At 49.0% G+C, this 15,776-nt stretch overlaps 1 protein-coding gene across 17 annotated transcripts in view; it reads right to left on the reverse strand.

The window, feature by feature from the left end:
- The window catches only part of KLC1 (kinesin light chain 1), a 62,916-nt gene extending 47,418 nt beyond the window's left edge, over positions 1–15,498 (reverse strand). For 10 of the 17 annotated variants that reach the window (XR_008684881.2, XR_008684880.2, XR_008684878.2 and 7 more), the window contains exon 1: positions 15,212–15,496. The gene's annotated coding sequence lies outside the window, so the exon portion shown is untranslated. Of the gene's footprint in view, positions 1–15,211 lie in introns of all 17 variants that reach the window. The other 7 variants (XR_008684882.2, XM_055418628.2, XM_055418623.2 and 4 more) reach the window with 3 other exon arrangements.
- Between the last annotated feature and the right edge of the window lie 278 nt (positions 15,499–15,776).

Genomic DNA, 15,776 nt, shown 5'->3' on the forward strand with positions numbered 1-15,776 from the left:
GTGTATAACAGGTTTTTAAATACTTATTTGCTTGGCTGCATTGGGTCTCAGCTGTGGCAGCTCTTTCCTTGCGGCACACAGCCTCTCGAGTTGTGGCCTGCAGGCTTAGGTGCCCCGTGGCGTGAGTTACGGAACACTTAGTTCCCCAGCCAGGGGTTGAACCTGGGTCCCCGGCAGGAGTTAGGGAACACTTAGCTCCCCAGCCAGGGGTCGAACCTGGGTCCCCTGCAGTGCAAAGCATAATTTTAACCACTGGACCACTAGGGAAGTCCCAGTATAACAGCTTTGATAGGCATTTTTAATATACAGGAGTCGCAAGAGACGTACAGAACAGACTTGTGCTTGTCAGGAGGCTGCGGGAGGCGTGGAATGGGAGTTTGGGGATAGGGATGCAAATTATTATACAGAATGGATAAACAACAAGGTCCTACTGTACAGCACAGGGAACTGTATTCAATATCCTGACACAAACCATAGTGGAAAAGAGAGTATGTGTGTGTGTGTGTGTGTGTGTGTATGTAACTGACTCACTCTGCTGTACAGAAGAAAATAACAGCACTGTAAACTGACTGTACCTCAGAAAATCACACCCACACCCACACCCACACCCACCCCCATGAGTCTCGCATCCAAGGATTTATTGCAGTCATTCACTCATCTGACCACACTGTGGTCAGAAATTGAGAACTAATAAGAATCTAGCTCATCTTCACATTCGGACCCTCAATTAAATCCTGCCTGGAGCATTCTGTAACCTAAAAATAATTCTTACTTCTTTTTAAAATGCCACTTGAAAAACCCCCGACAAAGTGCCCCATTAGGCAGAAGCGGAGAAACACAGGTTCTCCTTTCGAAGGACTGTCCTGCCCCTGGGAAACAAAGGAAACCGAAACAGGAGCCCTTCGCCAAGGGACTAAGTCACCGCACGCTCAAGCCTGAACCGAGATGGACAAGGCAGCTGCCTCACATCTGTCTGTATCCTGCGATCTTCGTAACACAGGCAGGGCGAGGATCTGGGTGTCGACAGTAACTGGAAGGGATGCCCAGCAACGGGAACTAACGCAGAGACATTCCGAGTACCACAAGAGCACCAACTTGCACATTCTGCTCCTTCACCTCCGCTCTGAAGCAATCTGAAAGAGGTTAACACACCAAACAGAAAACAGCTCATACACACCACACACTACAATTCATTATTCCTTTCAATGTGGTTTTTAACGTAACTTGTCCTTTATGAAAAGAGTGGTTGTTTACCTTCCCTAACACACCAGCGAAACAAAGAGAAATCTTCAGCGTTACACCTAACTCCTGCTAGGAATGACGGGAATAGAGCAGTTTAGAGTGGACAAGTCAGTACGGTATCAGCTTGGGGTTCTAAACAGAAAAAAGACTGCCAGGTCCAAGGAAGCCTGGCAGGGGAATGTGAGAACTGAGCTCGGCAACACCAGAGAGAAGCTGGAGGACACCCCCCACCCCCAACCTCCACCAGGCCTACAGAACAGGCAGCCCAGCCCTCGCCTCCACGAGGGGAAGATCCAACCAACCCAAAGACAGTAACATCCCTTTGTTCAATAAATATTTACTAAGCCCCCAAATCCACGCCAGACACTGTTGCAGGCTTAGGGGTTAGACTTTACTGAAGAACTATTTTTTAAAGAAAACATTGTGGTGACCAAGGAATATCCTACATGCTGGGGGCAGGGAGAAGTCATGTAGATAGAATCAAAACAATCAGAATGACTGCAGACTTCTCGAGAACAACACTGCAAGCAAAAGGCAATAAACAAATGCCTTCAAAATTCTAAAAGAAAATTATTTCCAATTTAGAACTCTACAGCCAACCAAATTCTCAGTCAACGGTGAGAAGAATGACATTTTCAGTCACAGGTCTCAAAAACTATTACCTCCCATGCAGCCTTCCTCAGGCTACTGGAAGACGTGCTCGACCAAAACAGAGGGTGAGCCAAGAAAGCAGAGAGCACAGCGCAGAGGAGGGCGCAGGGGCTCCGCTCGGGGAGCGCACGAGCACCGGGAAGGCAGCCCTGCACCAACACAGGGGCCGCGCTCAGGACCCCGGGGCTCGTCGGCACTGATGTAGAGGAGATGAAAGTAAGCACTAACTCTGAAGGAAGCAGAGGCTGGAGAGAGAAGAGTAAGCAGTCTGTTGCATGGCTCAGCTACGGCACTGCCACAGTGATAAAGATACCAACGGTAAAGACTGACCTAACGAGTTAAAGTGTAATTCTACAGGGAGGTTGTGGTGATGCAAAGGACGCACCTTTGTAGTTAGGAGGGGCGAGAGAACAGGCAAGTTCCAAACATCTGCAGCAGGAAGTCAAAACTGAAAAACCATCAGACAGCAATATAAGCATGTTATTTAGAAACGGTGGTCATCATAGAAAAACCATCATTTCACTTAAAACAAGTGAAGACAGTTACTTCTGGGGAGAGGGAAAGAAGACTGAGTGACAAAAATCCAATGTGACAAAGCTTTCAGACTGTTTGAAAACGGAGCTGTACCATCCTCCTCACATCGCTGCCCGCCTGAGCCGTGTCAGTCTTGGCCGTCGGTGTGGGCCCCCCCCACTGCAGGTCACCTCCCCACTCGCCAGCAAGTCACTGGGGCAGCCCAGGCTCAGGGGTCTGAGAAGCACTGAGAACTCTCCCAGAGACCGTGGAGGCCCTGCGAAGCTCTCCGGTCCGGGAGAGGGCTCTCTCCTCACTCATTCACCGTTTATGCCAGCGCCACTGTGGGAGTCTGTTTTGTGCTTTTGTTGTTGTTTAGCTGTTGAGTCACATCTGACTCTTTTTGACGCCATGGACTGGAGACTCCTCTGTCCGCGTCATTCTCCAGGCAAGAATACTGGAGTGGGCTGCCATTTCCTTCTTCAGGGGATCTTTCCAACCCAGTTTCCTGCACTGCAGGCAGATTCTTTAGCACTGGGCCACTAGGAAAGTGCATTCTATGTGGGCTGCCACTGAAGAACACTGACCATTAAGGACACCACACTGTTTCCTGTGTTGCTCAGGCTGCCCCAGCTCGGGCCACGGCAGCGCTCTCCACTGCGTCTGCGCCCCCGACATGCCCACCCTTTTGTTTTTCAAGCCCTTTCTGGCACCACAAGGTGTTCCAGGCCCATCCTGTATTCTCCCTACCCTAGCCTTACAATTAGCCATTAGTCCAAGGAATCTTCGTTTGTTTGACAGAATGGTTTAGACTCCTGGGCCCAGTGGTCTTCCTCCCAAAACCCATAAACCCAATCTAACCATGAGAAATATACCAGACAAATACAAATTGAGGGGTATTCTATAAAATACTGACCAGTACTGCTCAAAGGGCTTCCTAAATGGCGCTAGTGGTAAAGAACCCACCTGCCAACACAGGAGACAGAGGAGACGCAGGTTTGATCCTGGGGTCGGGAAGATGCCCTGGAGGAGGGTATGGCAGCCCACTCCAGTATTCTTGCCTGGAGAATTCCATGAACAGAGGAGCAGAAAGCTACAGCCCATAGTGTTGCAGAGTCAGACACGACTGAAGCAACTTAGCATGCATGCACTCACCACTCAAAACTGTCAAAGACCAGGAAAAATGATAGCTAAACTCAATGCGATATGATGCCCTGGATGGGGTCCTGGGACAGAGAAAGAAGAAAACTAGCAAAACCCAAATAAACTGTGGGGTTTGTTTAGCAATTATGTGCCGCTGCTGATTCCTTGGTTGTGCCAAAGGCAGCAGATACGGCAGGTCCACCCTGGGAACCCAGCTCACAGGTCCCAGCAGGGACCCTTCACCCGCAGGGATGCGCTGCACCACCTTTGCTACTTTAAGGGAACCGAGAACAACTCTAAAGGAAAACGATAGTTTTTAAAATCAATATGCAAAGCATACAAAAAAGTACACGTACAGCTGTGATAAAAATAAAACCAAAAAGTAAATACGCAATATGTGTTTTAAGAACTGACATCAACGAAGCAATTTCATTTTTGAACATTTTAACACGTGTGATGTTTTAAAAGAACAAAAACAATCAACAGCCAGTAGGTAGTTGAGTTGACTGACACTGTAATTCCGATTCACCATGGAGGAGACAGACCGTTGATGGGAGTCAAGCTCACACTATCCGACAGGAACCGAATCCAAGCCTGCCCGCGCTGCTCAGGTGCGCCTTTGCTCCAGCACCAGACTGCCGTGCTGCTGTGGCTCAACACTCAGGAAACAGTCATACCTAACTGGACTGCCTGGAGCCACAGGCAGTGGAACTTCTTAAGACCTCACACAGAAAGGGTTCGACACTTCTGCCGCAGTAAAAATGGGCCAATCTAACGCTGAGACAACAACAGAAACAGTGAACACACTGCATATCTCATAAGACCAAAGTCTAAAGCCAACCTTTGAAGACCACTCTAGATCACACAGACTGGAGGCTCTGTCTTACCAGATGATCACTTTTCACGCGACAATCTTGTTTCCCTATCACCGGATCATGTATTCACGCTCTCCTCCTTTGGACCACAGACAATGAGATTATGCACACACAATCGAATATCCTACCAATTAACAGGCAATACAATTTCCAATAGTCTGATAACTTTCACCACAAACTCCCCCCTCTCAAAAATTGATAAAAACAAAGCAAAAGCCAGAGATGGAAAGAGCACCACCTTGGTCACCTCACCTCCCGAGGTTTTATGAAGTGAAATTCCACTAGGAAGGGGTTTAAAAAGCTCAAGGTAAAGAAAGTTAAAAAATAAACAAAACAAAGACACCCAAGCACTCCAGAAGGAACGTGAAGGTTTAGATTAGTGGTGGTAGCATTTGCCCAAGTATATAAAGAATAAGTGAAGTCGCTCAGTCGTATCTGACTCTTTGCGACCCCGTGGACTGTAGCCTACCAGGCTTCTCCGTCCATGGGATTCTCCAGGCAAGAATACTGGAGTGGGCTACCATTTCCTTCTCCAGGGGATCTTCCCGACCCTGGGATCGAACCCGGGTCTCCCGCATTGGAAGCAGACCCTTCAACTTCTGAGCCATCAGGGAAGTCCACATACACACTTTCATCCCTGAATTATACCCTTTAAAATGGTTAATTTTATCTTATTATGAACTTATATCTCAACTTTTAAAAAAAGAAAATGGGGTGAGGGGGAGCAACAGGTCTGTATGTGGAGTGAATTACAGCCAAGAAAGAAAGATGAGTTATTCTGACAGTTGTCAAGCTCAAAATGAACTTCCTATAAACACAGTGGAAGACAGCATAGTGAAATAAAAATATGATGGAGGAAAAAACATAGAAGTCTTTGCCTTGCAAAGATTGACAGCAGAAAACCATATTTAAGATGTCTTTCCAAGAGCTGACCCAGTGAGAAACCGGCAGCCAGCCAGACCCATGGCCCATCTCTCTCCACAAGCCCGGAGGAACAGGAGGCAGGCAGGTCCTGATGCAGGGGGAGCGAGGGAGGAGGGGAGCGAGGGAGGAGGGGAGCGAGGGAGGAGGGGAGCGAGGAGAAGCAGGACGCGGGGAGGCTCTAACGGGTCTGAAGAAACAACCCAAGTGGTATTCGGGGAAGTTCAGTCCCACGATCTGAATGTTTCAGTTCAGTTCAGTTCAGCTCAGTCGCTCAGTCGTGTCCAATTCTTTGTGACCCCATGAATCACAGCACGCCAGGCCTCCCTGTCCATCACCAACTCCCGGAGTTCACTCAAACTCATGTCCATCGAATAGGTGATGCCATCCAGCCATCTCATTCTCTGTCGTCCCCGTCTCCCCCCACCCCCAATCCCTCCCAGCATCATAGTCTTTTCCAGTGAGTCTACTCTTCGCATGAAGTTTTGGCCAAAGTATTGGAGTTTCAGCTTTAGCATCAGTCCTTCCAATGAACACCCAGGACTGATCTCCTTTGGAATGGACTGGTTGGATCTCCTTGCAGTCCAAGGGACTCTCAAGAGTCTTCTCCAACACTACAGTTCAAGAGCATCAGTTCTACGGCGATCAGCTTTCTTCAGAGTCCAACTCTCACATCTATACATGACCACTGGAAAAACCTGCGCTCCCCCAAATCCTATGTTGACATCCAGCCCTTACCATGATGGCATAAGTGCCTTCAGGAGGCCCTGAGGGTTGGGGGGAGCCCTCAAGAGCAGGACTAGTGCTCTCACAGAAGAGGCCCCAGAGGCCCCCCTCACCCCTCCCCAGTGATGCCCGGGGAGAGCCTCTGAAACAAAAGCAGGCCCTCCCCAGGTGCTTAACCTCCAATCACAAGGACCTTGGACCTGCCAGTCCTCAGAATTGTGAGAAACAAATTCCTCTTGTTTACAAGCCACCCAGTTCATTGTATTTTGTTGTAACAGCCTGAACAAACTAAGACATTCAGTACCCTGGAGCCCAAGATTACAGTGTTTTGTGGGTAAAACGATACAAGTGTGAAAACTTTAAAAATTAATGACTTATTTGCAAAAGAGAGACAGACACAGAGAGGCAGGAAACAGATGCAGGGACGCCAGAGGGGGAGCGTGGGGGTGGGGGGGGGTTGGGGTTGACATGCATGCGCTCCCGACACTGTACATAAAATAGGTAACTAATGAGAGCCTGCTGCGGAGCTCAGGGGCCCCACGCAGTGCTCTGTGGCGACTAACTGGGAAGGCCAGATACAAAAAGAGCAGATAACCCATGCACGTGGTTGATGCACTCCACTGCACAGCAGAAACTAACACAACAGAGCAATAAAATTTAAAAAATTTAATACATGAATGACCCATCAATTCCACTCCTGGGCATATAACCAAGAAAACTGAAAACACATTTATGTAAAAACTTACACAGAATGGTCCAAAAAAATAAAACTCTGGACAATGTAGAACTTGTAAACAAAAAATTCGTCATTAATCATAACAGTAAAAGTGTGGAAACAACCCAAATGTTCTTCACCCAATGAATGGACAAACAGAGTGTGGTGTAACCAAACAGTGGAATATTATTTGGCAATAAAAAGGAATAAAACACTGATACATGTTACAACACAGCTAACCTGTGCTAACTGAAGGGAGTCAGACACAAAAGGCCTCACGCTGCATAATTCCATTACATGAAATGTCCATGGAGCTGGAAAGCAGATTAGTAGTGGCCAAAGGCTGGAGGGCGAGGACGACAACCAGAATTTTAATTAAATGATACAAAGCACAGAAAACAAAAACACAAAACCCCATTCTGAGACCTACCTAGTCTACTTTAGCTTTGTCAGGGAGTCACAGAAAGCATCATTTCTCAATCTTTTTATCCTCTGCCCCCTTTTGATAAACAATAAAAATCTAAAGCCCTTTTCAAGGTATTTTTAAATGTCTAACACATAATTCATTACTTATTGCAAGAAGAAAAGAAAAGCAATCAATAGTAATATCAGAAGTAAAAATGTACGTACTTTTTGGTTCTGAAGTTTCAGAATGAAAATTATACAGTGTGGAGTCACAGGGAGAACACGACTTACTTGAAAAGTAGACAGTAACTCAAGAATTTCCAGGGGATGGCTGGTTTTGATTTGCTGGGGGCAGGGGGGATGAGCAGGGAGGAGGCGTCTCACTCTCAGTTTATATAGTAAAGGTAAGGTTCATACTGAAGCAAATTCAAAAACGTCTCCTGCAGGGTCTCAATCTTTTTCACACCATGACATTCACCGCTAAAAATGCAAATGTCACGCCCTTTCATGGTTTGTATTACAATAGTGAATTTGTTTCCTAAATATAATACCACATTATAACAATAAACACATTTTATCCAGCTCTACATGGCCTACCCTTTACCCATGAAGAACTACCATAATCTCTTCATGGGAGGAGGTACTCTATCAGGAAACTGCCTCTGGGCTAGGAAAAGACAGAGGTAACTGACAGGTATGGTCCCGAGTCTGAAGTGCTCCCGAAACGAGACTTTTCTACTAGAACCACAGCATCTCCTCTAACCTAACTTTATCTAATCCTTTTATTTCCTCTGCTAAACTAGAATCACGGGCTTCCCTGGTGGCTCAGAGGTTAAAGCGTCTGCCTCCAATGCGGGAGACCCGGGTTCGATCCCTGGGTCGGGAAGATCCCCTGGAGAAGGAAATGGTAACCCACTCCAGTATTCTTGCCTGGAGAATCCCATGGACAGAGAAGCCTGGTAGGCTACAGTCCACGGGGTCGCAAAGAGTCGGACACGACGGAGCGACGGAACGGAATGGAGACTAGAATCACATGGAGGAACTGAATGAATGAGTCCTGCTGGCTTAAAAATCAGAAAACCCTATGAAGTGAAATGCTTTAAAATGGAAGTCTCCACAATGACACATCTAATCTGAACGTGTCTCCATCCAAAGCTGTAAGCCACTGGATGAAACAAAAGCAGGTATTTTCCTCCCGGGTGAGTCTACCATAAATGCCCCTGTAAAATCAGAAAGGAAGGCAGTCAGAGCTCTGGGTTCTTATCCCCACAGCCCGGCTCAGAACCTGACTGAGTGTGCTTCTGTTTTGCAATCAGCCACCTCTGTGTACAGAGATGCTCTAACTCTACGATAACCAACCACACCACCTGTGGAAAGAATTTTACAAGGCAGCCGGGTCCCTCTCCAGCGGGTGACACGCCTCCCTCTCCCAGCGCAGGGCTCCAAGGCCAGGGCCAAAAGCGCACCGAGGTTGTTCAACGTGACGTGGGACCACAGACCCATCTCCCTGGATGCAAATTTGAAGCATGAGAAACTACAGGGAAAGGGACTACATGAAATATAGGAGCACACGTGTTTTCCTAAAACAAGGATGAGAGAGCCCAAACAAGGCGGATGTCTCTGCTGCAAGTCCTTGGTTGAGCAAGTGAAAAGGAAAAACCACTTCACCAGACAGTGTGACTAAGAGAATACATGAGAGTGTATTACGGGTGACCTGCCAAACGAGTATAAATACAGAGTATTCATTCTGTGGTTTAAAAAGCATTTTTATTTCAAAATGAAAAATGTCAGCTTATTAGCGTAATACCATAAGAATAAACGTTTATGTACTTAAGTGTTAATCAATAACACACATATGGAATAATCTTTCTTAACTAAAAAAAAAAAGAATTTTTAAAAATCTTTGAGTTCTCAAAAGAAAGAAAATGGGAAAAGAGAAATAGACAACTCACTTAAACCTTTACATCTTTCTGTATCCTAAGTTTCCCCTAAAGAGCACACATTTTTAATGGTTTTCAAACAAAAACGAAAGCAGGAATCTTGAGGAAAAAACCCAATAACGTGGACTTCATCAAAATTTAAAACTACTGATTATTAAAAAGTGAAAGTGAAAGTCACTCAGTCATGTCCAACTCTTTGCAACCCCACTGACTATACAGTCCATAGAATTCTCCAGGCCAGAATACCTGAGTGGGTAGCCTTTCCCTTCTCCAGGGGATCTTCCCAACCCAGAAATCGAACCGGGGTCTCCTGCATGGCAGGCAGACTCTTTAAAAAAGGCACAAGCGAAAAACAGTTAAGCCCCAGATTGAGAAAAAATATTTGCAACATGTGGCAAAAGACACAAATCCAAATACCTAGAGAATTCCTACAATCAATAATTTTTTAAAAAATTGTTTTTAAATGGGCAGAAGAAATGAACAGACGCTTCACAACAGCAGGCATATAAAAGGCAAGTATGTTAACAAGTGCTCACCATCATTAGTCATCTGGGAAACGCACCCTAAACCCATCAGAAGATGCCACTTGCCAGCAGCTGCTATGATGAAGCAGACAACACCAAAAGCTGGAGAAGACTGTAAAACGCACAACCGCTTTGGAAAGCTGGCAGTGTCTTCAAGGTCAATCTTACACCTATCCTATAAGCAATTCCACTCCTCGATATTTATGCAAAAGAAATGAAAATGCGGGACTTCCCTGGCAGTACAGTGGTTAAGAGCTTCCACCGCAGGGGACATAGGTTTCAGGCAACTAAGATCCCACATGACCTGGCCAAAAAAAAAAAAATGTACGTCCACAGTCCTTACAAGAATAAGTGCTCCCTGCCCCAGATGCACATCAGGAGGAAAATGGTGAGACCGTGGTAGATCTGTACACACTACTCAGGAACAGAAAGGGACAAACCACTGACACACGCTATTCCAACTGTTTAATTTTAAATGGTTATGCTAGGAAAGAAGCTGGATGCAAAATGTACATACTGTTTAATCTTATTTACATGATATTTCAGAATAGACAGAACTAATCTGGAGCTACAGAAGAAAATCAGTGTCGCTGGCAGGGGAGTGCAGGCCACCTCCAGGAGCTAAGAGAGCCAAGCCCTCAGCAAGAGACAGCCAGTCGGCAAGAAAACCAGGACGTCAGTCCTACAACCAAAAGGGTTTACAAGAGCACCCTGAACTCTGGAAGAGAACTACAGCCCAGCACAAGATGGCAGCCACGTGAGCTCGGAGAGAGGCTGCAGCCAAGCCACGCCTGGACCCCTCACCCACAGAGACTCTGAGACAACAAAGGTTATTGTTTCAAGCTACTAAATTTGCAGTAATTTATTACATGGAAAATAGAACACTAATATAAATTTCACACACATAAAAGCTTTAGAACTTAATGACGTTTTAGTCAAAAAGGATAGAAAGTATAGAAGAATCTTAAAGACATTATGCCAAGTGAAACAACCCAGTCACAAAAAGGGCAAAACCTGCACGACTCGGCTATGTGACGCGTCTAAGGTGGTAAAGCTACAGAAACAGGAAGGAGAATGGCAGGTGCCGTGGGCGGAGGGGCGGCGGAAACAGGGAGTCATCTAATGGATACAGAGTTTTAGTTTAAAAGATGAACACGTTCCAGAGGCTTACTGGACGATGATGCAAATGTATTTAAGACTACTGAAATCATTTAAAAATGATTAAGATGGTAAATTGGGTTTTTTTTAAATCACAGTCTAAAAAATATAGAAATCAACACAGTCTTCCCATTTGGTCAATAACACAAGTCATTTTTAAACAGAGTAAGTGAATTTAAGAGAAAACAACACGATAATCACCATAAGAATGAAGACTCAATCAGCTCTCACTGACCACGCGGCCTGCGTGAGCGTCTGTGAAGAGCACAAACACACCAGCGTGGTGACCCGAAGCACCACACCTTGGACAGCAACTCCAAGGAGTGACCATGACCTCTCTGCACCACTGGGCTTCTGAAATGGAAGAAACGGGGCAGGCACTTCCCAGGGAAGGCAACTGGAAGGCTGAGCTTAATACCGCTGTGATCCATGGTTCAAAACGTGAAACACGCAAGAAAAAGACAAGTTAGAAGCCTGACTTCACAGCTATAAACCTCTGGTTGATGAAACTTTATCAAATGTCTCTAATCCTCAATTTCCCCAGCAAGAGGATGGAAGTGATTACTGTACCAAGTTCACCCAGCGCAGTGATACAGTCACCATTACCAGTTTTATCAGCAGCAGTATAGTAACCTCAAAGACGCGGAGCATGATTTCCACAGTATACCATCAAAGGGAACAATCCAAGGTTAAAGCTGAGGTAACTGGGATATTTTAGAACCAAGGAAATAACTTCTACCTTACATATGCATTTAGCTTAAATTGTTTGTTCTTTTGATAGCCACTTACATCTGCTTTATTAAGTGATCAACAACACAACACGCCAAGTATATTTAAAAGCTCTTGTCTGCCTGCAAAAATCAGTTAAAAACAAAATCACAGGACTTCCCTGGTGGTCCAGTGGTTAAGAATCAGCCTGCCAATGCAGGGGACGTGGGTTCAATCCGTATTCCAAGAAGACCCCACATGCCGAGGGGAAAACCTAGACCCGAAGCTCTGCAACAAGAGAAGCCACTGAATCAGAAGCCCGGGCACTGCAACAGGAGCAGCCCTGACTTGTGACAACCAGAGAAAGCCCGCGCACAGCAATGAGAGCCCGGAGCAGTCAAAAATAAAAACTAATTTAAAAATATTCTCAGAACTACGTAAAATACAAAATCATAGCTCATTTTTGATCTAAGAGTATATTAGCCAGCAAGCTACAGGACAGAATGGCACAAGAACACCTTGGGAGAAAAATACAGATCATCTCTCAAATAGCCTTCCTGCCTTGGAAAGCAATATAGTCTCAGGAAAACTTGAAAAGGTCACTAATAGCCCCTCCAGAACCAAATCCAATACTTTTCCATCCAAATCTTCCTTTGCCTCTTAGCCAACGGGATACTGCCCTCCTCCTCCTCCGTGTCCCTGGGCTTCCCTACCCTAGGGTACTCTGTAATCACTACCAAAGGTCAGATGCACCCAAATCTTTATCTCCAGCCTAACTCTTTGTTTTGAGTTCCAGACCTGATCTCTGACTACCACCAATCAGCCTGGCCACCCATAAGCACTGTGGATTTAACCGACCCAAACCCATGCTCACCACCTCCTCCTCCCACTTTTCCCATCGTGGTGGGCATCACCTGCCAGTGAGTCACCCAAGTGAAAGACAAGGAAGTGATCCTCAGTGCATCCCTTCAGTTTATGCCAAGGACTGACGCTAAACACACCAGTGCCCTCGTGGAGACTGTGAATGTAAGTGGAGGAGACAGACAAAAAACTAAATAAGAAAATAATTGAGTAGGGAATTTCCTGGCGGTCCAGTGGTCAGGACTCCATGCTCTCACTGCCAAGGGCCCAGTTCAATCCCTGCTCAGGGAACTAAGATCCCAAAAGCCAAGTGGTATGGCAAGAGAAAATAAAGAAAACAATAATAAGTAAAATGAGGGAGAACTGCAAGTAGTGAGAAGTGCCAAGGAGTGCGTGGGGAACTGAGGACACACTGATACCCAGCACAGCAGACTCCGATGCGCCTGGACATACCTGAACGAGGGTAAAACGCGAAGATGAGGGCAAAGATGGGCCAGGGCACTTCCAGAACACTGCGAGAGCTCAGGGAGAGGAGTGGCGGGCTGAACCTAGCCCCGGGCCCCACCCTTCCCCGAGCCCACCCTTCCCTAGCAGTCCCTCTCTAATTCTTCTTCTGCTCCCAGGCTCCTCTCGCCCTGCCTGCTAATTCTGAAGCTGTGTCCTCGGGATTGCCCCGAGCGCTCTGGACACGCTGCCTTTGCTGCTTTCACCCTCCACCTCGCCCCTTCCCAATCTGCAGCATCACCACTCCCAGGCCCGCCCCACTTGTCAAGTCTCACAGCCAGACTCGCGCAGAGCACTCAGCACACGTTTACTGTCATCTCTGGTCCAGACCTCAAGCTGCCCCCGAGGACAGCGACTCCTCAGCAGAGCACGTGCCACCCAGCCGGTTCTCAGCGGACGTGTAAGACCGCGCCTGCACATCTTAACAGGCTAATCACGTTTATCCCAGGCCACAAAGCTGACATCTAAACTTCCCAGCACCTTTGTACTGATCATGCATTTGTTAATAAAGTTCTGCTTTTTTACCATACTTCATTTACATTCCATAAGAATCCTACAGTTTATTTAACTTCTCATTTTTCTATTTCCAGTTTTCTTTTTATAGAATTCTAGTCTGAGATAGTTTATAGCCCTACATGGAAAGCTATGCATCGACTTATTTTTCAACATTATGAAATATGCTGAAGAAAGTATAATTAAAAAAAAAAAAGTAAAATTTAAGTACCTGCAGTTGAGCTTTTACTTACTACGAAATATTTAAGGTATTCTGTGCCTCTCCTCAGTGCCTTCCCCTCCCTCCACCTTGCTGGCGATTCCCACGCATGTCTTTCTTCACTGTGCACTGTCGACAGTACTCTTACAAAACACTACCCAGCTAGGTGACCGAGCCAGGACACAGTGAGGTGACCACCCCACTGTCATGTCACGACAGCACAGGGTGGCCAGACGCGTCTGCAACATGAGGCTGCATTCTTGGATGACTCGGAGAAACTGACTCTTAAGAGAGGGTCCTCCCCCCACATGCAATCCCACACAATCTGGAATTTTTAGCTTTTAGTATGTCTGTACTCTTAGAAGTACCTAGGAAACAGAACAATGGATCAAATTTCCCACCTTAACAAGTCTTGCTGCCAGTCCCTGAAAGAGGGTCATCCTAAATAATAAGATCGTGAGATTTAAGGACGCTGTTCCAATTTCTAATGGAACTATTCACTGAACTATTACAATGTATATACTGAGCTAATTATTCTGATCAATGGCTTAGTCATCCTCTACAAAGGAAGTCTAGAAATTTAACTCACGCAAAGAATCAAAGAACCAACTGCCGCTTCACACAGCAATTTAAATGGTGTATCACAAATGTTCTGCTCTCACACTTTAAGAAGAACATTTTTTTCCAAGAACTTATCAAACAATTAATATGCAAACTCTGAATATGCTGCTTAAGGTAAAAAAAAAAAAAAAGGAGCAACAATACATAATCTTTAATTCAAAACTGCCTGCCTCTACAAATCTTTTCAGTTTTTAGAGAAAGAAGTGCAGCAAATGTGACCAGAGTACGTATTCCAGGGCAGGGGTTTAAGCAGGGGCAACTCCAGCCTAGGCTAACGCTGTGGATGAGGTATTGAGGGTCTGTCACTGGAAGAAAGGAGTCGCGGGCGGGCGGGGTCCAGCAGGCCTCTCTGGAGGGACCCCACACGCTTCCGAGCCGCCGGCCCCCCGCCCGAGAGCGTGACAGGCGCGTCTGCCCAGGGCGGTGCCGCGAGAGAGGGCGGAGGCCGGAAGGAAGGGGACGGGCTCGGACAAAGCCAGCCGAGCCGGCCGCCCCCTCCCCGCGCGCCCCGGCCCCCCCCCGGGGGGGGACCCCGGCTGTGCCCGGGCCGGGGCTGCGGGGCCCGAGATGCGGGGCCGGGGCTGCGGGGCCCGGGGGGGATGCGGGGCCGGGGGGGGGCCCGGGGGGGGGGGGGGGAATGGGGGGCCCGGGGGGGGGGTGGGGGGCCCCGGGGGGAGGGTTGCGGGGCCGGGGCTGCGGGGGGGCCCGAGGTGCGGGGCCGGGGATGCAGAGCCCGAGGTGCGGGGCCGAGGTGCGGGGCCGGGGATGCAGAGCCCGAGGTGCGGGGCCGAGATGGGGGGCCCCGGGGAAAAATCCCCAGGGGCCCGAGGTGGGGGCCCCGGGGCGGGGGGCCCGGGGCGAGGCGGGCGAGCGGACGGCGCCCGGACCCGCAGGGGCCGCGGCCCTGGGCGCGGCCGGGACCGGGGGCACAGCGGACACGCCCGCCCGAGGACCGCGGCCGGCGGGGGACCCGGGCGCGGCCGCCGACTCACCGTGCTGCTCCCACGGGGCCGCGCGCTAGCGCTGTCAGCACCGGGAGGGCGCGGGCGCGTGCGCGGAGCCGGGGCCGCCGGGGGCCGCCGCCTCACCGCCTCAGGCGCGGCGCCGCGGTCACGAGCGAGGGGCGCGGGCGCGGCCGCCCCGCAGCATCCTCGGCAGCCCGCGCGCGCTGTCTCCCGCCGCTGCTCCTCGCAGCTGCAGCTCCGCGCCCGGCCGGCTCCGGCTCCGCCGCTCGCGCCGCCGAAAATGGCGTCTCCGCGTCCCTCCCCCGGCTCGGCGCTGCCGCCCCATCATGCCGCGCGCCGCGTGACGTCACCTGCCCGCCGCCGGGGCGGGGGGCGGGGCCGGGGCCCGGGGGGGCCGGGGGGGGCGGGGGGCCGGGGCCGGGGCGGCGCCGCGGGGCTGGAGGGGCGGCGGGCGGCCCGGGCGGCGGGGAGGGGGCGCTCCCGGGGCGGCCCTGCGGGGGCACGCGGCAGAAGGGGGCCTGAGGAAGGCGCTGGCCGAGCACGGCCGGCCAGCACCACGCCTGGGCCCTTCCCTCCTGGGCGCGGCCGGCTC

This window comes from Moschus berezovskii, chromosome 21 (assembly GCF_049115385.1).
Source record: "Moschus berezovskii isolate FMDL1 chromosome 21, NW_MosBer_1.0, whole genome shotgun sequence".
Lineage (NCBI taxonomy): Eukaryota > Metazoa > Chordata > Mammalia > Artiodactyla > Moschidae > Moschus > Moschus berezovskii.